This window comes from Vollenhovia emeryi, unplaced genomic scaffold (genome assembly GCF_000949405.1).
Source record: "Vollenhovia emeryi isolate VEMERY1.0 unplaced genomic scaffold, V.emery_V1.0 DF939162.1, whole genome shotgun sequence".
Taxonomy (NCBI): Eukaryota; Metazoa; Arthropoda; class Insecta; order Hymenoptera; family Formicidae; genus Vollenhovia; species Vollenhovia emeryi.
Window position 1 is genome coordinate 612,273 of NW_011967204.1, and position 23,196 is coordinate 635,468.

The following is a 23,196-nucleotide window of genomic DNA, read 5'->3' on the forward strand; positions in this document are numbered from 1 at the left end:
TTTCTGGTTGAATATGGACGAATCAGATAATTCCTTTAGGATTGACCAGAATTCCTTTAGGATTTACCAGAATTTCTGTAGGATTACAGGAATTCTGGTAAATCCTAAAGGAATCATCTGATTCGTCCATATTCAACCAGAAATTTTTTTCAGTGTAATAATATCTAAATAATATTTTTTAGCACAGTTGAATTACAGTTGAATGATGTTATTCTTTTAAGTTTCGAATTCCGCCATTTTGAATTATGAAAATCTGATAACGGATTCGTAATCAGCGACCCCACACTGAAAAAAATTTCTGGTTGAATATGGACGAATCAGATAATTCCTTTAGGATTTACCAGAATTCCTTTAGGATTTACCAGAATTTCTGTAGGATTACAGGAATTCTGGTAAATCCTAAAGGAATTCTGGTAAATCCTAAAGGAATTATCTGATTCGACCATATTCAACCAGAAATTTTTTTCAGTGCAGAAATCCTTGTGTACAAGTTCACAAAAAATGGCCCAATAGAAAACGGTGTACCTCAAAGGGTTAACGCGCGCGATGCAACCGATCGATCGTTTCGGGCGAAAGATCGTACGAGACAGCAGGACATGTATAGCACATCTAAGTGAATTTAGACCAATTAATACATTGAAATTGGTTAATTAAAATTAATAATTAAGATATTGATTTTAATAGAGAGCGAAATAAAATTTAATCACCGTTGCCGCGCAATATTACGGCCTCGGCGTAAACATCGGTACAGGCAACATCGTTAATTACGATGTCGATTGAATCTCATTAGGTGAGAGGCCGTTTCGAGCGCGAGCACTACGTCATTAGGCGACTTCCTGGACGACGGCCGACGACGATGCGCTTGATCTGGCGCATAGAATTCGCGGGACGACGCACGTGATAAATCACTGCGGCAGCTAGCCGCGCGCGCGATAAACCGCGAGCCCCCGCGAATCGCGCGCGATTCTCCCCGCAAATTTATCGTCGTCTGCCGCCGACAGCCGCGCGCGCGCGCGCGCGCGACCGCGTATTAAAGGGATATGGCAGCGGAAAATTATAAAAAGAGAAATAAATTTCGCCGCGCGCGATATTATCGCTCGTGTCCCCGATGCGCGCTTTGATAACCGAACGCGGGACGGATAGTCCCTAAAAATTGCTGAAAATTTCGCGGGAGATACGTCCACTCGGTCCACCAGCTGCGCCCTTGTACAAACTTCAAAATTGAAAGCGCACGGTTTAAACGAGGCTGTGTTTTTTTCCAAACAGCGATTACAATGACCCAGAAACGGAAGCTCGAAGCGAGTTACATTCCGGGGAGAAAGGGAGTGCAAAATATTTTCCCGCGTGGACCGTAAATGTGAAATGGCGAAAACATATAATAATCGGTACACAAATAAAACATAATTTACTTTTCTCGTAATTTCTACAGTGATAACTCTTTCGCGTATTCTCTCATTCAAGACTGTTTAACCAAAACACTGCTCCGTTCCTGTATTTATTTGTATTAAATTTACATTTGGAATATTCCGCACACTTTTATTAAATAATTGTAGCGGAAATTGCTTCTACTCTTCAGTCAGGTGAATCGATTAAATAATATTTTTCACGTGCAATTTCCATAAAATAAAATCGGTTATTTTCCTTTATGCACTACTTTTTAAATGTGAGGCAAAGGTCAATACAACAATATATTTTATGAATATAAATTTTGATAATTATTATATTTTAGTGGCTTTTGAATTTTTTAAATTAAATATTCAAGCAATTTTTGTCATTTAATAATTTAATTAATAATTTTATTAAAGAATATGTAATTTCGTTCTTAAAAACCTAACATATAATCTAACCTTTTCATTTTCAGTGCTAAATAGTTTAGTTGGATTTTAATTGCAAATTTAGCGTACAAAGCAAATTGTTAGAAATTATTTCTTTGACATTATATGTGTGTATAATTTTTTATTACGCGTCTCGACGCGGTACTCCCGAATTGTGAGTGTTACGAATACAATCCATACAATGCGCGGCTTTAAAAGCTGCGGTGCCTCCGAAGTTAATGGCAAAGCAAATAATGTTATAAAATAATACTGCTCTGCGATTGAAATATATTTTTAGGACGATTTAAATGTCAACATTAATTTGTGCGCTAGTATTAAATCAACAGAAGCTTCAATTACCAATCGACTTTTACCTTTTAACAAAATATGTGCCAAATGCCTATTTGTTACGCAAACTGCTGCAGCTAACAATATTATGTGTAAGTACACGTTTGTTATATTTTTTTCAGTGATTTAAAAACTAATTTAAGCTTTAACAGCCAAATATTCTCAGAACCGATCCGTTTCTTTTCTCCTTGTTGAGACTGCACAATTTACTTTTAAGTTTACCTTTTTGTGGAAACGCCTTTCAACCGTCGGGTTGATATCACTAAAAATTCCTCGATGTATAATTCACGTACGTTTCGAGATTACCAGTGTGATAATTGGCGCACGATGTAGCCGTTTATTCAAGACACGATAGACATTCATTTACGGATGGCATGTGCGCCGCGAGTCCGAAACGGGATGACGCGACTCTCCGAAACTCGGAGATGACGCGTCCCCCGTTGTTCTCGAGCGGTGGCAGGCGAATATGCCGGCCGTAAAAAGCAGGGTGGATAATTGCAGCGGTGATCGTCTATGCCACCTGCTGCCAAGGCTAACGTTACCGCGATATTCGCATGCGTGTCCCTTTGGCACCGCGAACGGCCGCGCTCGTTAATGAGCGTATATTGATCTCCCGAGCGCCGCATGACCGGACATCAAAGAGTAGACGAGCAACAAGTATCCCGTCGGGAGAGAGAACCGAAAGCCCGAGATTACAATTTAAGCCTGTTTACGTCGGGATTCCGTCTCTGTGATCTCGCGCGCCACGCATAGTCCGCGTCGATTCGGAATCCCGTCTCCTCCGGCGTTTCTCCACCGCGCCTCTTCCCGTTTTAGCCCTTTGCTCTGCCCGAGCTGCCTTTGCGCGCCAGCAACTCGAGATTATTTTCCCAATGTACTCTCGCGGCTCGATATTGCCTCCGAAATATAAACGTACGCGCCGCTTCGCGAAAGCGCGCGATTTGGAAACAGACAAATAATAATAAAACATAAAAAAGTATTTTTCACTTTGAGTCTTGCGTAATCTCCACGCGAAACACGTTATCGAAATGACAAGTTTTTTTGAGCAAGTTTCTCTAAAAATATATAGTATAAACTCACTTTCTTCGTGTAAGTTTAAACGAGTTAAAAACCTGGTACCCTCAGTGGAAAAACATTCGTAGCTGCGTATCATTAAAAATTAAATTTTCAAATTGAGGGTATGAATAATGAAGTCTTGTATTTCACTTAAGTTTATTCTACAACAAAATTTAAAACTTTAAAGGGATACTTAAGCGCTACTAAAGTCTCATGACAAAACTTGTAAATATCTTCAACACGATCCCTCAGCCATCTTTTTTACCGACGCAGTCAAATGCAGTTTTTGCGCTTGTATTTCTTTTTATTGACCTTTATGCATAAAATAATACCAGGAAAACTTGCGGACCGCATGGCAGAACATTTTCATACTTAAAACACTCAGTTCAGAAGTCTAATAAAAAACAATTGGCATTTGAAATGTTCAATTCGTAGTTTGCGCCAAATTTGAAATGGGCTTTATAAAATTGCAAAATTCTTCCACGCGATTAAAGTACGCATAAAGACAAAACCGGGGACGGTCGACTTTATATTAAAAAAAAAATGAAGAGCAATTCGAAATATCACTTTATAAGTGATTGAGGTTAGTTACGGCATTTAAAATGTAACGCCAGCAGGAGAGGAAAATACTAATCGGGCAGCATATTCATTGTAATGCACATTTCAACCGCATGAATACGAATGCGGAGCAGACGGCGAGGAAGGGTAAAAAGTAGCGACGAGGCTGATGCCCCGCTTTCAAGTCCTCTTGCAAACGGGGAAAGAAGTGGCCATTGTAGATTTCGTAACGAGAGCAGTATCAACGATCGTAATAGTAAGCTGTTAACTTTGGGAAGACTGTACGTCGTTCTGCCGTCATTTACCTAAACGCTTTTCGTGCGGAAAACGTGCCGACGATAAAATCTTATTGTCGAAGGAACGACGGAGCGGCGAGATTGCGGCGATTTACCGCGAAACTTTTACAACGGTTTTCCGGTTTGCCGGGACTTTCGGGTGGAGAACGATAGGAACAGGGGCGCGCTTCTCGGAGGCGAAAACGCTGCCGAGCTGGCAGAAACAATGCCCCGTTAGAGAGTAATGTCAGTCCGGATTCGTTCTACTACGTGCCTTTCTGTGCGGGGACGGCGGAGACCCCGGCTGGACGGAGCATTGTGCCAGCAAGCAGCAATTAGTAGTAGACGGGCGTTGTTACCTCAAGTCGAGGGGGATATTCAGTTTGTAGTATTTAAGAGAAATCTGGACGCGGAGCGGCCGGCACAACGAGAGCCGCCGCTAGCCGCGACGGGATTAGTAACTGCCTCCCAAGACGTTGCACACGTGACATTGATTAATTGCATCGACGAATGATCGTGATAGTCGCATTTTATCATGATACGAGCTTTCCTTCGCGATGATAGGCATGGCAAGAGTAATTTAATATATCCTAAACGAAGAAACGTATAATAGAATTACACGAGTACGTGATCGAAGATGATCGTTAAGGATCGTGAATATTTATCCAGAGAATGTTAGGAGAGATCATTCTGTACGTGGGGAGAATTTTCCCTTAAGATTTACCCAGAAAAATCACGTAACCATGGGACAATATGACATTTTTAACAGAAAATTCTTTCCGTGTAAGACATACAAGATGAAACATTTTTGAAGTAATAAAATGAAGGCGATAACAAATAATAATGTAAGAACTAGCGTAGCACTCTGACAACTGCCAGAAGACAGAGGTCGCTGAAGCACGGAGTTTACACATCGGATGTTCTATTCTACTCGGACGCGCGATACGCCGGCTGCTGCAAGCAGCAATGGCATCGCGGGAATAACAATTACATAGCAAACATGACTTCGTTAAACTAGGTGGACAGTGGTTTATATAAGCAGACCAAGATACACTGCTCTCGGCGAACAACAGGGCCGTTACAAGCGACATGGGAGATGCCGGGATATGGCATCTTGGCGCTAACGTGGTCGGCCGCGTCGACACCGTAAAGGAGGTTCTATGTATAAATCATTATTAATGGTATTTTATACGCCGGAAAGATACGTTTCGTATGAAATAAGGTCCCGGATAGTCCGGTGAATCGCTGTCATAACATAGCGCGGCAATTAGCAGCGGCAGCAATTACTGAGAGTAGACGGAGAGTTGTGTACTCAAGAAGGCGATTATACGCGCATCTACTTAAGAACATCTACATTACTGGAGATGAATAACGATGGCGATGTGGACACGGACGAGGATAATTGCGACTTGGATTACAGAGCAGCAGGCAATTTAATCTTGAAGACCACGAAGGCAAAAGTATATTTACATCGCGAACAATCTACCCGTTCATGTCCCTGCCCTTCTACCCCGCTCCTTTGTGCGAATGAGAGCTTTTGAAGGTACGTTAAATAACGGCTAAAGCTCTTCTGACGATTCTCAGATGAACGAGAGGATCTTCCAGATTTGTCGTCTATCAGCAGATTATCTTATGTATCGCGATAATCCAATCTACTATTGATACAAACTTGTATCGGCGACTCTCGTCTAGTTCGACTGAACATTGCGTCACAGTTGGATTATTTTAGGTTTCTATTGCACACCGCTCTAAAGAATTGAACTACGTGGTATAACTGCGGCAAATAGACCATCGGAAACGACGAAATGTATTATTAATGAAGAAATAATTGATTCTTATATACGACAAGCTAAAAACGCCACGTCTTTATCACGAGAAATACCAATCTGTGATATCGTATCTATCAGCGTCTCAAAATCCAATCTCTGTCCGACGATTTTCTGCGAGAAAACGAGTTCGGAGAGAAATGAAGATGAAATCCGTGCTCTTCGACGGAATCATTCAGCGTTAACGACCGGCTGTCTAGTTCGCGTTGCTCAAGATTCGAAGTAACGATGACAACGAGGTTCGAGCTCGAGCGTTTGGACTTGGACGCCGACACGAAGCCGACGAGGACGATCAAGACGATGACGACGGCGACGGCGACGGCTACGATGACGACGACGACGACGACGACGACGACGACGACGAAGACTACGACGACTACGACGACTACGACGACGACGACGAAGACGAAGACGACGACGACGACGACGACGACGACGACGACGAAGCTGGCGACGATGCTTCTGCCGTGAGGCGGTGAGCAATTAGCGACACAGCGCGGCGAGATCAGAGGCCGAGGGCGGGGTGGGGAGCGGCGGCCTAATTACACACGGTACCGACCGACTTCAAAGGAGCCGACAGTTCCTCTCCTCTCCGAGCCATCCCCTCCGAATGGCCAGCCCGAGAACAACGCTCCTCTTCCTCGTATACCCCAGAGCCCAGGCGGCCGACGCAGACCTGACTGTGCCTTCGATACTCTTCCTTCTCTCGTCCCTCCCTTCGCCTCCTATCGCGCCCGTCTCTTCCCGTCTCTAGGTCTACGAGAATACCCCTTGCTGTCTTCGATCGCGGGGTCATCCGCGGTGGCAGAGCTCATTTCGCGCTCGCGAATATTATCGTTATCAGATCGTACTTGGCGAACGTGACGACGTTATTCGTACTTGTCGCGCCAGATAATAAATTTTGTTGCTCGCGTCTCGTCATCTCAAACGTGTAAGTCGCTTTCCCGCGATTAATCCGAGGTAGAATCAAGATGTATCTCCGATCCGTATCTAAACGATGGATTATTCTCGACTCTGTTTAATCTGGTCATTTTTGCAAAGAGACATGCAGCTACTATGCGGTACAACTTTTCGTGTGCTCTCTTTATCACTTATTTTACTAACGTATTTCAACCCATGTGTCAGAGTAGTTTGGCGTAAAATTATGCCGACACTCTTCCAAAACATAGATAGGAAACAATTGTACTCTCCGTTCGGTGTGTGCGTGTCTTCCATAAAATGATTCAGAGAAAAAACAAATATCAGAGCATAATTTTCTCCGGTACGCTTGAAAGAGAGAGAGAGAGAGAGAGAGGGGGGGGGGGGAGATCCACATTTAATATCCCCGAAAAACGTGTGCGCGGCAAGGCTTTCCGTGGCCGTGAGGGAAAGCGAGAGAGAGAGAGAGAGGACAGCGCGCGGCATCGCGGCCCAGCGATCAAAGGGGCGACGACGAATCACCCATGGCCGTGGGTTGGCGTGCGTCCCGCAGGGGCCCGCGAGCGTGGACACACGAGTGGGCACGCGTCGCGCCGAGAAATCGACGGGGACCGGTAAACCCGTGGCGTGGATATCCAGGCCGACGTGCGGTGCGGCGGCTACTCGGACGCCGCCGATCTTCCACGAGGTCGTAACGCCCGACGGGCTTAGCCTTAGTGACTGCCTCCTCTACACGCGTTGCGGCCGCAAGTCATCAGTCAAGTCTTTGAGGCCGGCTTCAAGCTGCCTTCCCTCTCCCCTCCCACCTCTTTCTCTCTCTTTCTCTCCTTCTCTCTCTCTCCCCCCCCCCTCTCTCTCTCTCTCTCTTTCTCTCTCAAGCTCTCAAGCAGAAAAAGGCCTTTTGCCGATCTGGCTTGGCGGTGAGATCAAACGTTTCACGGTCCACCGTACGGTGAACCGACTGCGCGCGCGGGTGCGCCGCTTCAGGCCGATATACATAGATATATACGGCGGTGGAACGAGAAAGGGCGAGAGAAGGCGGTGGGGGAGAAGGAAGGAGAGAACGGGTTAGCGAGAAGGAACGAGAGACTCGCGCGGAGAGAAAGGGCGCGCTCTCCGGCGGGGAGAGGAGAGGTCTTGGGTTCGGCGAAGGAAAGGGAAAAGGCCCCGGGAAGGCACCTAAACAAATACGCGTGCCCCCGCTAACCGATCGCAAATTTGTTGAGGGCCGACCTCGAGATTCGGCCTCGCGGCTGTCGCGCCGCGACCGGCTGTCCCAGCGGTCGATCGGGGATCTCGATCGATTGTTTCGTCATTTTCGGGGATACGCGTGATTACATTGCCGGACAAACTGGTTACACGCTTCTCCATGTTTTTCTGGGCTTGCTGGCGGATTAATTTCCGGATTAATGTTCTCGCGCACGTAGGTCGATTACACGAGGGTTGTCGCAAAATACGCGGCTGCGGGAATTGTTTAATTCGAAAATATCGCGATCGATATATACGCTTCGTTTATTCATGTTCGATTGTTCGCGCCAATGTACTCGTGAATAAAAATAATGGTACCGCTTTTTCAATAGCTTTTTCGTAAAAATTTATTGCACTATCTATATGCATCGTGTATCTAAAAATCGCTTAGCCGTTTAGCCGTTGTTAACACAAATTGGAGATGTCAAATACAATTTCCATTTCGCTTCGATCATATTTATGTTACTACGTTATTCATATTAATCAGATGGACTTAACTATGGAACTAACATGCTTGTTATACAAACATTTAACGCAATAAATTAAAGTTTTCCTAATCTTGTGCTATTTTACTACGATTCGAATTAGTAATTTGTTGAGAGAAAATCAAAATTTTCTCTCTTTGAGAAACTTTTGATTTTTTTTTAACTTCAACGTACATATAGAGGAAAATTCTCTATTATAAGATAGAATCCTAATAAGAGATAGCAGGGTTTGTACTATATTAAGGGGATGCTGGAGTGATTCTGCACTTTTGCACCCTTCTAACCTAGAAACTATCAGTTCGCGGAAACACTGGTGTAATATACAAATTAAGTGGCTTATGTGTACAGATCGAAAGCAGCTTGCTACTTCGGCTAAATGAAAGAACAATATGGCATCACTAAAACTAAGTATGTAAATCTAATAAGAATATAGTGAACAACACACATACAGTTCATGTAGTATGTGTGTTGCTCACTATTATTTTTTATTAGACTTACAAGCTTAGTTTCAGTGGTGCCAAATTGTTATTTGATTTAGCCGAAATAGCAAGCAACGAATGTTTCCACGAAACAGACAATTATAAGTGCAAAAGGTGCAAAAGTGCAGAATCACTCCAGCATCCCCTTAATAGGCATCGTCTGTTGGTTCCACTATGCCCTGGGAAAATGTACTTTAAATGAAATTAAAGTTTTTGAAAGTAATCTTTCAAATCTAAAAGTTTACTTAAAGAACTTTAAAGTTTACTTAAGAAGTTGAGTAATTTCAGAGACTTAAAGTAATTTTTCGATAGTCAAGCATGTCAAGGTTCCCGCTAGAGGGCCGCGCGCCATAGCACTTTCTCGTAAGAAGAAAACCGCACGCGGTATTATAAATTATAAAAATTCGTATGGCTAAAATGTGATAAATGTATCCCCTAACCCTTCCCTTCCTTTAAATTTGTTTATCACATTTGAGCCATACGAATTCTTACCTTGTACTTTGTGTGGATGATTGTACTGTGTTTTAAGACTGGCTATTTAACTCGGCGCGCAGTTCTCGTTTACGAATACTGTCACGATAGATGGCCTTCGGGAATCAACATTTGTTGATTTAGTTGATTAGACTGTTTATTGCGATGAATATTTCCATATGCCTCGGTGGTCGAATTGGTTGAGACGCCCGCCTGGTAATTAGATTGAACTCTGGTTAACAGTCAACCGACGTTTGTGAAACTGGCCCTTAATGCTTCCTCGTTTAAGAGCATCCGTGATGGAAAACGGTGAAAATGGTCAGCTTAAATTTCGAAGAGACATTCATGCATAGTTTTATTCGTGAAAATATATATGAATGTATGGGCGCAGGCGAAATTGGAGAAAATAAAAATTGACGATATGGAATAAAATTCATAAAAATACGGCGCGTATCCGAGACGCGCCAATCGAACAACGATATAGCATGAGACGATGAGCTTCACGCTATAAGCATATGAGTAAGATCCATATCCTGGTGGGTCTAATTAGCAATCGAAATGAGCGGCCGCGAACACGCGAAGGTAATTTCCCATTTACGGCCCGAGAAAACGCGGCGGATCGCGGCGTCGCCGCCGTAAAGCCCGCTCCCTTCGGTCGTTACGAATCCTCCCGATATCTTGGCCGTGTCTCGATAGCCTCTGGGTGGGAAGGGGATCGCCGAGCAGAGACGAATCTCGTTACGGGGCAGCTACGAATCGTATTATCGATTTGTACGGCGTCGCGGATTGGCGGCGGCCGGATGGAACCTTTGATGTGCGCCGAAGTTCGCGGAGAGGGCTTCCGGAAAGAACGTATACCTGTAATACGCACAAGTCCGGATCGGGCACACGTGAAGAATCTCCCGCCGAGGAAGCATCCGCGAGATGAATACGAAGAAGGGAAGAAGAAGCAGAAGAAGCAGAAGAAGAAGAAGAAGGAGGAGGAGGAGAATGAAAAGAAGAAGTGGACCCTGTGAAGCGCACGGCAGCACGAAGTGTGCCCCGCGAGAAGGAAAGGAAGAGAGAAAGAGAGAGGGTAAGGATCTTCGAAATAAGCTCCCGTAAAATCATTGCCTACCTACGCGCCCGCTACCGCGCCGTTATGTCCGATCTCGCCTAACTCGTTTGATATCAGCCGGAGTCCGATTTCTCGGAGCATGCCGACTGTCCAGTCCTTGGATCATAGCTCTGGATCGTGTTTCTAAAAGGAATTTTCTGTCTTCCTTTCTGAAAAACGGATTTCAGACGATGTTGCGACACGTAACGATCTTGAATAATTGAATTCGATTCTTTTAACTAACGTTAGATTTTCACTATGAAGATTAGAACCAGAATAGAGTCCTAGATAATCAGAAAAGCGACATTAAAATCGACAGGTGCGATATATCGGAAAGCTGTCATTTTGTTTCCTACTTCCTTCTTCCTCTGGCAACTTAGAAAGAAGAAGGAAACGTAATAGCAGCTTTTCGATACGTCGCACTTATCGATTTCAATCTTTTAACTAGAAGACTAGAAGCAGAAGATCGAACTAGGTCTGATTAGAGTCACTCAAACTCTACCGTAAAAGTGTCACGTTATCAGTTTCAAACTTGCCCACTTGCAGTGCTGGCTACTTTTGCGTAGAGACCCTGTAATCAGAGACTGGCCATAAGAGTTCGTTAAATTCCTCTCACTCTTCTACGATTCTACGATTGTAGTAGCCTATGTGCCTCTCTGACCCGCGGAAATTTGACCAACTCTTATGGCCAGTCTCTGATTACAGGGTCTCTACTTTTACCGGCGACAACTTCAAAATGCGATTACAAATAGTTACATTTTAATAAACTAATAACTAATAATTTATCTTATTTTGTCTTATTTTATCTTATTTTATGTTTATAATGCCCCAGCAAGGCCTAATGCCCAAATTAATGCCCAAAAAATGCCTAGTAATGCCCAGTAATGCCGCAAATCTGTACACCACAATGCCCTCAACGGTTTACCCCTCGGATTCGTCGAGACGAAATCGACATCGACACTGTCAAATTTGACGTCGATTGACGTGTCATTTCTCGCTGGGCTACGCACCCGTGCAAGTTTGTCTGGCTAAATAAACCTTGACTGCACCAAGAGTGTAGAATACATATTATACAATATATGTGGGTAACGTCGCGTACTAATAGATGACTAGATTTCGACCTCACTTCTACTGTGGAGATCGGTTTCCTGTCTTCAGTCCTCATAGTCTTCTCTAACTAACGCATCCGTAAATGAAGAAAGATCATTCAATTCACGGATAAGAATGTATGACGTACAAACTTTTGTTACGCGACTTAATCTGCCGAGTACTGCAAACTCTTATTCGAGTTCCAATTCTTTTTTTTTTTATATAAAAAGACAATATAATTCACATTTTAACGACATCAATACGACGACAGGTAACACTTAGAACCGCTGTGCGCGGTCTCTTTCCTCGTTGGCAAAGAAGCCGCCCTAATATCGGGGGAGGAGGGGGAGGGCAGATGGTCTCTCTCGCGCGTGCAAAAACGCCATTTCCAGCGCGCGCGGCCGAGCCCTCGAAACGAGCGGCCATAATCGATGTTCCGTCTCTCGCGCCTTCGCGTTTCTCGCTTCCTCCCCGATCCTTCAGGCGAATCAAGGTCAAAGTTCGTCGCCGCGGCGCGTAGAGCCGGGCGGCGCGGCGCGATGCGCCTCCACGGACGGCTCCGAGGAACGGCCGAGATTTTTCCGGAAGAGCGGCTTTTTGCAGCTCGCCGTCGAGTGTCGGCGGGAGGAAAAACGCAATCTCCCGGTTCCGTCGCGGCGCGCGAGTTACGATAGAGACCTGCGCGCGCGCGCGCGCAAAGGAGAGAGAGAGAGGGAGAGAAAGTTAGCAAGAACGCGGTGTAGGCGGCACATCAAAGGCGCACCTCGGGCGTGAACGAGCGAGCGGGCACGCGGCTCAAGTAGAGAGCGGAAGACACCGCCACCAATCCTACCGCCATCCAATATATTTACTCCGATGGACCACCGCTACCATCACCATCGCCGCCGCCACCGCCACCGCCGCCGCCACCTCCAGCACCCACCATCACCATCGCCGTACTACCACTATCGCTATTACCACCGACGTCACCGTCACTGCTATCGCCGTCGCCGTCGCCGCGGCCGCAACCGCCGGCTCCGAGCCGCGCAGCAACCACCGTGCAACCGCCGTGCCGCAGTCACGGTTGGCGCGCGGATACTTTGTTCGCGGCGCGCCACGCCGGCCTAACCGAGAGCCTCTTCTTTCGCTCTCCCCTTTTCCTATCAATCTCCGCCAGAAAGTACGCACCTCGGATTGTAAATTGCGCTGCCGCGCTCGCACCCCTTAACGGCGATGATACCGTTCGAGCAATCTGCACTACTCAGAACGCACTGCGCCCGGGAAAAAGATTGACTTAACAGCCAATTCGGTTGCTTGCACTAGTGCGCACTGAGTGCACACTAAGACTTGAATACAGTCAATTTTTATATTTAAGGGTCGTTTAAATATTTCGTAGCCAGTAAAATAATCTGTACAACATCCATGCGGATCAGTTTTTAGCTATATACTCTTTGAATGTGTATTTAAGACAATGTTAAATATAAAAATATTGACTACAATGTGCATTCAGTGCATCAGGACCCGCCATTTTGAATCTTGTAAATCTGACATCATATTCGGATTCAGAGACCCAAAAAAACATAAGGGTACCAAGTTACATAATAATCCGATGAACTTTGTTTTCAACACACTTTTGGCCCAAATAGTAAAATTCTCTTACACAGCCAATGGGTTAATTAAACTTTTTTCTGGATATAAGAATATCCTAATGTACGCCATATCTGGTATAATATCTGATACTTTGCGATACCCTCCAAATATTCTCAGAATCTGCGTCCGCTGTTAGGGTCAACAATCGCACTGATAATCCCGCCGCAATGTATATAGGATACAAGAGACTTCAACATGTTCTTTTTGGTTTCATACTGTCGTTGCAACCGGATGTTGAATAAAAATTGTCGACCGTTACAGTTAGCATTTTCTATCTATTTGACTTACTTGGCTTTAAAACCGACGCGACGTGATTTGGCGACCTTATTGTTGTTTCGATCTAGAATTCTTTCTTTCTGGACCAGTTGATGAGTGAAATTAATGTTGCTCGTAATGTCTATTGTTAATATCAATGTCACAAGAAGCTGACATTGCAGTTTATGATTTTTCGGCCAGAATATTCACATCAGTTTCCTTTGCTGTGTTTTGACCGAAGAATCTGAAAGCACGCACCGTTTGACCAAACTAAAATCGTGAGGTAGAATATTTATTTTGCTAAAGATTGAAAATTGAAGTCGAAACATCCATTAATTGTTTTTTAATTGTAATTATAATTAAATGCAGTTGTTTGTACGACTCATGCAATAACAACCGCGTTACGTTCTCATTACCAATTTGTTATTTTTATATTTATATTATCGAGAGTTTAACTTATACATTTCAAAAATACATAACCGTCAATATTTTATTGATTTATACATTTTATTTTATTAATAATAATTGAAACACACGCACTGTTATTAGATCTTGTATTGAAACATTCTTGGGACTCTGGATCCTTGCATGTTGGCGTGAGATTAGAAAAGAACAAGAGACCTAAAACGCTATTGTGCTGTCGCTATCAAACACATTTGTTTTCCTTCCAGTAAATGATAAGGACAGACATGTACAAGCATTGCCACATAACTATATAGCTGTTATAATACATAGATGAATGTCCCCTATTATGAGATAAACTTCTAGCATGAGATAGCAGGTTTTCAACGTCCAAATTCAGTCACAAATCTCTTCGCAACTGTTACAATCTACCAATGAATTTCTTTTACTAAACAGATTATTACGATCTACCAATGAATTTTTTTTTACTAAACAGATTTCACTTCGAGAGCAATAAACTGATGGTGGAACCAACAGATAACGTTTATTAATGTAGTAGAAACCCGCTATCTCTTATTGGGAGCCTATCTCATAATAGGGGACTTTCCTCTACGAATAAAAATATTAGCAGCCCCGTAAAAGTGAAATTATTTTGTAAGAGTTACATTTACACTAAAGATATAATACTAAGAAAAGAGGCACGTCTATGAATATCATAAAAATAATATAAAGTACAATTTATATAAATGTGAAGAGAACGTACGCACTGGAAAGCGAGGCCAGACTGCCGTGGCTGGAAGGTGAAATATTTTGCTAGGACAGTCATTAACGCGGCAGCGGTTATTTCATGCAAAGACGTACAATTCGTTATACTTTGCACGCTGAGAAAAAAAAAACCGCGCGCGAAAGAAAATTACAGGATTTTCCTCAGCCCCGTTCGTTACTTTCCTTAAGTAATCCGAATATAAAAGTTTTCTTTGCGGCGCCGGATGTCTGTGGTCATTGTGATTCAACCGTGTTATTCAACGGTTGTATAGTTTCGCTTCGAATACATCTGCAGAAATGTAGTTTTGAATACATGGACCGCGAGAATGGTATGGCAGCTAGTTCGCCGAACTTTCCACGCCGTCCGTTTCGAGAAAATACAACTTCTAATTGTAATTTGTAGTCGCGCATATTGAGCGCGTATCTTGAGCGCAAGCTGCGCTTGCCAGCTCAAAATTTATAACGTTACACATTATACTATCCGAATTTCGTGCACTTTTTGCCAAGTGTATCCTGATAGTCACATCTCTGGTAAAACTAACACTAAGTCTCACATATCAGCAGTCTGATTAATTGGACATTGCGTCATTCTTCATTTCCCACCTGATTAATTTGTGCACTGATAATTATGTTTTACATTAAAATATTGTTAACGTAAAACTCATTTGAATTTAGATACGTACAGTAATTTATTATCTGCTTGCTCTTACAAGATTGAAGGTTCATTGGCCAAGAGTTTCATGTTCGCACTTCTAATCAAACCCTGGTACATTTCTCTTAAAGAAAACGAGCCTTTAAATCGTTCAAAAAAGTAACTCTCGCAAAAATTTATTTGCCTAAGCTCCACGCGACGCTTTAATTAATATCGAACCGACAATCCCTTTCGGAGAGCAATTCCCTTACTCTCGGCCAAGTTCACTATATTTCCCCGGGTTTCCTCGTCGTGCAGATAATTAGCGCCGACGGGAATCGCGACCTATGTTAGAGCTAGTTTATGAACCCGACGCCGAGGAAGTGCATTGATCCCGCGGGTCGCCGGCAAGCAGGCCAACCGATAAATTAGTTGCCAGCAGATATCTCCTTCACTTTTCCTTCGGAAGGCGCGCACGATGCGCCGCGGCTCGGCGCGGCGCAGCGAAGCCGAGCCAAGCGGGCGAGCGAGCGAAGACGAGGCAGGGCAAGGCAGTCATATTTCAGCCCTTGTTAGGACGAGGGGCCCCTGCCGAGACGAGCCAGGGAGAAAATCTCTTTGACTCGCCGCTCCGTGCCTTAATCCACTGGCGTATATACCCTATCTTGCCACCTGCTCTCTCTCTCTTCCTTCCTCGTCTCTTCCTTCCCTTTACCCCTTTTATATTCGCCTATCTCCCGCTTTCTCTCTCTCATTCTCTTCCTCCTCTGGTCCCACGTTGTCCGTTTTCTCTTTTTTCCTCTCTTTCGGGGCCTACCGACGTAAATTACGACAGATATTTACACCGATTTTTTCAGGTCTTTTCCTGCCGTTCTATTCACCTTTCCCTCTCCCCTTTACGGATCTTCTGGTCTAAATAGATGTGATATATATTCACCGTGGCTGATTATCGTGGGATGTTATATTAATTATTGGCTTTAGTCTTAGGTGGTGCATGCAAACGTTTACTCGTTTTTAGATTGATGTATCCAGACGCCTAGAATTTAGATGAAGCATTTACCTTGGGATAGTTTGATGTTCAGGAATTGCAGAGCATGCTAGTTTCAAAATTAATCTATAATTAGCTTATATGGATAAGGAATAATGTTTAGGGATTAAGTGCATAGAGTGTTAGACCTCAGCTGTTATCGGCAATATAAGTCCACCTCCAAGAGTTCTTTTGTAAAATTTTAAAAGAAAGCGGATTCGCTTCTCTTTTTTCATTTCCTATGCATGTTTCGGAAGGTACAAACCCAGGTAGTCAGCCGACGTCACTTGTTATTTTGACGTCGAAATGTCGCCAGAAATGTCATTTTGACGTCAAATTGACATCAAGTTACGCCAGCTGGCTATCTGAGAAGGGTTAATGAAAAGAAAGTGCCACATGCACTTTGGCCTGGGAAAGAGTCGCCCGATCGGGAATAGAAGAATAACAAAGTTTGTCCAACATCTGTTTCCGCGGACAATTCAATTGCTAGAACTAAATACACATATCTGGACTCGAACGCCTCTCCGTTAAGAAGACTGATATCTTCTACCGATCGAGAGGCACGGGAGGATTTCAAATGCGCCGTCATCCGTGCGAAAGATACCAAGCCCCTCTCGTGGGCTGATCCAGTTAAGATTGAGTCGAAGAATCCCCGATATCCGCGATATCAGCTTACGGGCGATAACATATTATCATAAGAGAAAAGAGCGAGAAAAAACCCGAGGAGAAGGAAATAGATGTCAATTGCCATGCTGAGAAGCACGGTTGTGTACCAATATTGATCGAAAGAAGCTAGGGGCGATTTCCTTTGAGGGTACGATATCGTTACTTTGTACCGAGATATCTGAGCTATTTGTCTATTTGTGACCCGTCGCAGAGTAGAAAGAAAATGTAATATGCATAAGCATAAAACGCTGTCCTTTTTTTATCTTGGAGTCACAGAATGACGATCACGGTTGTTTCATTGTATTGGTATGTGATAAGCTGCTTGAACAATAACGGAAATGGATCACGCGGCTTCGTTCTCCGTAGGGACACATATATTTCTGCGGACGAGAGATATCGCGCGCGGGTTTTTAATTTAATGCTTCGAATTTGCATGCTACATTATCCTCTATTACAGGCGAGCAGTTGATGAAATCGATGGTGAAGTGAAAAACAATGAATATTCATTCTGTAACTGCGGCCTTTCATTATACACAAAACGTGTCGTTAAATCAATTTTAGAATGGTCGTTTGAATTAACGAATCCGCTGCAAAATACAAGTCGCGCTGGAGGCGCGCGAGGCAGACAGGCGACATTTTCCACGAGCGTGGCCGAGTTCGTAAAAAGTTCGCCCAGAAGGGGTGAAAACCGCCGCGCCGCCGGTTTGGAACGCGCGCATGAGAGCACCATAATCTAGCACCCTCGCGGAACCGCTTCCACCCTTTCTTCGCACTCGCCGGGAACCGCGCTTGTTAGGCCGCGAGAGCGCGTCGAAAGCTGACGCTTACTTTCGCCAACTTCCTCCCGAGGAAGGAGCCGCAACAACAACCCCGCCGCGCCGCGCTGCGCGGTTATGGTAATGCGTGGTTTGTGGTGCGTGTTAGCCGGCCGGACGGCCCTCGTAATGGTAACGAGACGGTCTCTCACCATCATCATCAACATCCAGACGACGACGAAACACGATGCGAACGATCAACGACTCTCGGGCCGGCCGGCAAGACGCACGGCCCTCTTTCAAAGATGCCGACTACTCTCTGGCTATTTTTAACCTGTTTTCGTCTCCCTTATGCATCCCTCTCTCTTTTCCTCTGCTTCCCCCCCTCCCTCTCTATCTGTCTGTCTGTCTGTCTCTCTCTCTCTCTTTCTGCGCACATTTCCTCGTAGCTACATTACGTGGTACACTACTAATCGGAAGGAAGGCATTTGTGATATCGTCCAAATCTGGGAGCTCAATCACAATTGAATAAAGTAAAGTCGAAATTTATTATGCTTCGCAAGTTGTAAAAAAGATATGTCTATAAGAAAGTATCTATACAAATTGTACGCATTGTATATCGATGTATACATATATATTTCTATGCAATATGTACGATTCTGTATGAATTCGGGATCTATTATATTATACAAATTTATCATTTCGTATATTAACCAAGTCAGGTTGGCACAGAAATTCAGTTTAACGACACACACACACGCGCGCGCGCAATTACATATTTGCCTAATATTATAATCTCACTTGTCGCCATTATTATTTCTCTCTCTCTCTCTCTCTCTCTCGCCGTTACTACGTACTTAAAATACACATCTCATTTTCTACCTTTGAATACATCTATCAATGTATTATGTATGTATTCTTAAAATTACATGCTTTTCTATGTGCTCTCAGGGAATCCATGTCTCAAAGTATGAATAAATTGCACCGCCCCCCCCCCTCTCTCTCTCTCTCTTTCTATTATACCCTCCCCTCTCTCTCTCCTCCTCTCGCATTCTCTCTTTCTTCATCATTTCATGCGCGTGCATTTGCGCACGCCGCATCGGCGGAATGCCACGCATCACCAACTACGAGAATCAGTCAACCTCGAGAGAGAATCAGGTGTGGAACAAATGAATTCGCGACGGGGGAGGCGGATCAGCTTCTTAATCTCGCGGAAGCGAGTGCTTCTTTTGTGGAGAACGGACTCGTAAAGCAGGGCATTGCCGTTCGACGTCATTTCTGCTAAAGTTTCAGAGATCATTTACTTACATGAAAGGGTAAAGGGGACCGATGGCCTCTATACGTCTTAAATCAATAGAAAGGAATTCATATAAATATCTCGGTAATTTACATTAAATATTATTAAATACCAGGAATGACATTTGCGGAATATACTATTATAATAAGTAAATTTTTCTTAATTTTAACGGTATAATATTTACTATGTTCTACAATTGTATGTAATGCGTTAGTAGTATTAGTGAAAATTTAATGATCTGAGCTTGTACACTCGACACATGAAAGTAACTTCAATGCAATTTTTCAAGCATTGATTTTGAATTTTTCCCCAATGTTTAAGTAAATAAACCAACTGTTACATTACATTATTATACTGCCTTAACGACTATCTATATACTACATATATTACACTGCTTGCTTACTTTGACTTTATTAGATATATTTTTTTGGACGTTAAAAATATTGACGAGATTATGTTGGAGAAAAATGTTTCTCGTTTCAAATGCGTTAGAGCGAGGCTGAAAGTACATACAATATGTTTCTCTCCAAACACCAGGGAACTAATTCCGTCAGGTTTTAATAGAGTGCTGAGCTTACTTGATGAAGTATTGCCCTATTATGTGCGATACAATATTAAGTGCATTTATTCTACGTATATACACGCACATACACGTAGCAAAACGTATAAATTTCAAGGATAATTTTTATTCATTTGGGATGGAATAAACACGTAAAATGAATAAAATCGCATCGATGTCGAGCCGCGTAATTGAATATTATTAATATTGCAAGAACCGAGATCGAGATAATTCCAATGGGAAATATTTTTAATTATCCGCCGATAATTAAATCTATTTTCGTACAATCTTTCATTTTATGAAATTGTAACATGTACTATGATAGGAGAAGGTTTAAATAAAACTGCAACGATGAAATGCACTCAGCAATGAGAAAGATCATTAAACGTAAGACGACTAATATCGTTTTAAAAGATAAAAGGGACAATTATTTTCCAATGAATTTTTCCAACTGTCTGTTCTATCAATTACACAATTTACAATAAAATCCGATGCTTAATACAATATGCATTCCTACAGGGATCCCTTAATTTTTCCTCGAAAAATTCATCCGATATCAAGGGTTAAAACAAGGCGTTAAAGTATAAGTATATTATGCATGTGTGACGAAGTATTGGGGGAAAAAAAGATGAATTTTTTAATATCATGACATCCTGGCCGAAATTTCTCGACAAAAATCACGAAGAAGGAAATGTCTTGCGTCGGAGGGAACGATGAAAGTTTCTTTCTCTTTATCACGTGTGCACTAACGATAATAAAATATCGATGGATACGCGAATACCCGGGGCTCGCATGAGTGCACCGCACCTCGCCACGCCGTAAAAAGCCGTTCAGATCGCGGCCATTTATCTACGGCGTGATTCATCTCTTTGACTGCGGTGCACGGTATCTTTAAACGTTTTACCTGCTACCGGATTCCCTGTAGCTAGTATACGGTGCGCCGCCGGTCCAAGTAACAGCCGTCACTTTGTCGGCCTTTGTCACGGGGATTATGTGCCGGGTGGCAAATTATGACGGACACCTTCACGCCCAGGACACCTTCTAATGCGCCGGCAATGGAGCCCGTAAAAAGAAAGAGGAAGAAAGAGTTACAGAATGAGAGAGAGAGGGGGTGGGGGGAGAGAGGACTGAGAGTTCTTAATATACCACGAGTACATGTTTTTCGAGAGAAAGCTTGAGATTACGCAAAAGTATTTCTACAGAAATTAAAATTCTGGTAGACGCTATCCAGCTCGTTTCTAGCCGCATTTTATTGCATTTAAAAGAAAAATTAATTAGAAACCGTTAATTAATTTATGACTGAGTGACAGAGTTAGTGGCAATTTTTTATCGTCCAAAAATCCATCTACCACAATTCACACAGTGAATTCAAACAGTTGATAGAAATTGAACGCATGCAAATATTTTGGAGAAATAACATGGTAACTTGTAATATACAATAACATTAGATTTGTAACCTGTAAATTATTGTGATTTATGTGCTTTTTAATTGCAGTTTGATGATGTCGCTTAATATTCTGCCTATGGTACATTACGTATTTCTAATACTCATGTGTCAGAGTGTTTTATATGCTTATGTGATTTCAAATATAATAAAAAATTGGAAAGAGAAAATTCATACCATTTCTGGCTCTATTCTTCAAAATGTACAGCAGTATGTTTTATGAATTTATTATATTTATTTGTATCATTGCTTTCTCTTTCTCTCTCTCTCTCTCTCTCTCTCTCTCTCTCTCTCTCTCTGCCTATATCTTTGTCAATGTTTCTATCTATTCATATTATAAAAGAAAGTTACTAAAATTATAATTAGAAGCGATAAATTGATATAATAGTTTACCAGTTAGTCTTATTTCCAATTAAAAAATAAACCAAGACGCACAAATTTAGGAATATCAATAATGAAAAGTAAACACATTTTGCGCTGTGATATCGTTTTGCCGAACTACGGCTCAAGGTGGGTTTCCAGCGCTCTTTCTTTCAATGGCTCTTGAATAGCCTCGCTCAGAGCATAACATAAAACTACCCCTCCGCAACCCAGGCCGACACCCCAACGAATTGATTTACGGCATAATAAAGCGGTTAAGCGCAGAGTGGAAGCACCCCCGTTCGAGTCGTCTACTTTATTTATGACCTCCCCGAAAGTTTCGATTCGATGCGGATTCTCGAAATCGCTGCAAGTCCGTCGCTACGCTTTCCCGATAATTTGTGGTTACGCGAAAGGTACTCGGCGGAAGGGGGACATGCCACTTTCGGTCAGCTTTAAGTTTTACGGTAATAGAGGGGTTGCTGCGTACCCTGGTACTTAACATCGGAACCATGAAACGTTTTCCGCTCAGTCGTCCTTAATGTTTTAAGAAATCCGGAGTGTCGTGTCACGCTGATATTTCGAACCCGAAATAAATTTCTCTAGCAATTTTCCATGGGTTGATGAAACTCTAGGCTACAATTTGAAAAAATTTTTCGTTGCCCTACCTAAGAAGTTGACGAATAAATAACTGTCTTCTTCTGTGACAGTAAATTTGACTTAAATAAAATCCAAAAATTATCGCACGATTAATATTTCAAAGTAATTAAAATTTTGACAGGCGAAACGAATTTTATTCCGCTCTTTAGGCTATAAATGTAAGGAATTCTTTAATTTTTGAAGGATTAAAGAGCCGTGACAGGGTGTAAGTGTCTAAATATTTCATTCTAAATTTATTGCAAAAAAAATATCACCTCAACCAGGGTTTAAACCTGGACCTCCCACTCGCTAGGCGAGCTATCTTTAATTTTGATTGAGAAATACGATGTACGGCATGGCCGTCAATATCAAGTGCTGCATCCTGAATTGGGTATCTGTGTTTCGCATGGATCACGAGAAACCCTCAGTAAACAATTGGTGACTGCGGCTGAATCATGACATCGCGCAGTACGTTTCTTTCACGGCTACGACGCAATGCGAAGGGAAAGGCGAGAGAGGTGAGCCTCCTCTTCTTTTTGTTCCCATTGCTCCGTACGGAGCGGAACCCAATCCGCCGTTTGCGGCCCATTATGCCCGATCATAATTGCGTCGCAACAACGTTTCTCCTTCCTACCATCCGCAGTGTTGGCGGCAGGCTTTCATCTCGGACCGAGATCGAGACCGAGCTTCTGTTTCCGAGGTGTTTCCGCCGCCGGCTACCGTCCTGGATGCTGGAACTTGATCCTAAGTAGTCGTTTTCGTGAAAGAGGGGCAGGAGGCCGAGGGACGTTGTTGCGGTAAAACGCGCCACCGTTGAATATGGTGGCTGTACGCGGGATAGAGAAGGAGAGTGGCGCCATGTCGCTCGGCATCCTCCGTTATCGTCGTTTCTCAAATTATTCTCTCATCAGTTGCTCATTTGTTAAGTATTAGCCGTGTAATGTGTTGGCCCGATCGCCGATACGTTCATAAAGACCATTAAAAAAAACGCGAGGAAGAGTCCACACACGAAAGCCACGTTCGAAGACATTAATTATCCAAGATTGATAATATTTAAATTAAGATATCAAATTAAAATATTTAAATGTTATATATTTGGGTGAA

General features: G+C 43.1%; 1 protein-coding gene across 1 annotated transcript in view; it reads left to right on the forward strand.

The window, feature by feature from the left end:
- LOC105564568 (protein notum homolog) overlaps window positions 1-23,196 on the forward strand; it is a 32,027-nt gene that overhangs the window by 2,698 nt on the left and 6,133 nt on the right. The gene's annotated exons all lie outside the window — the stretch shown is intronic.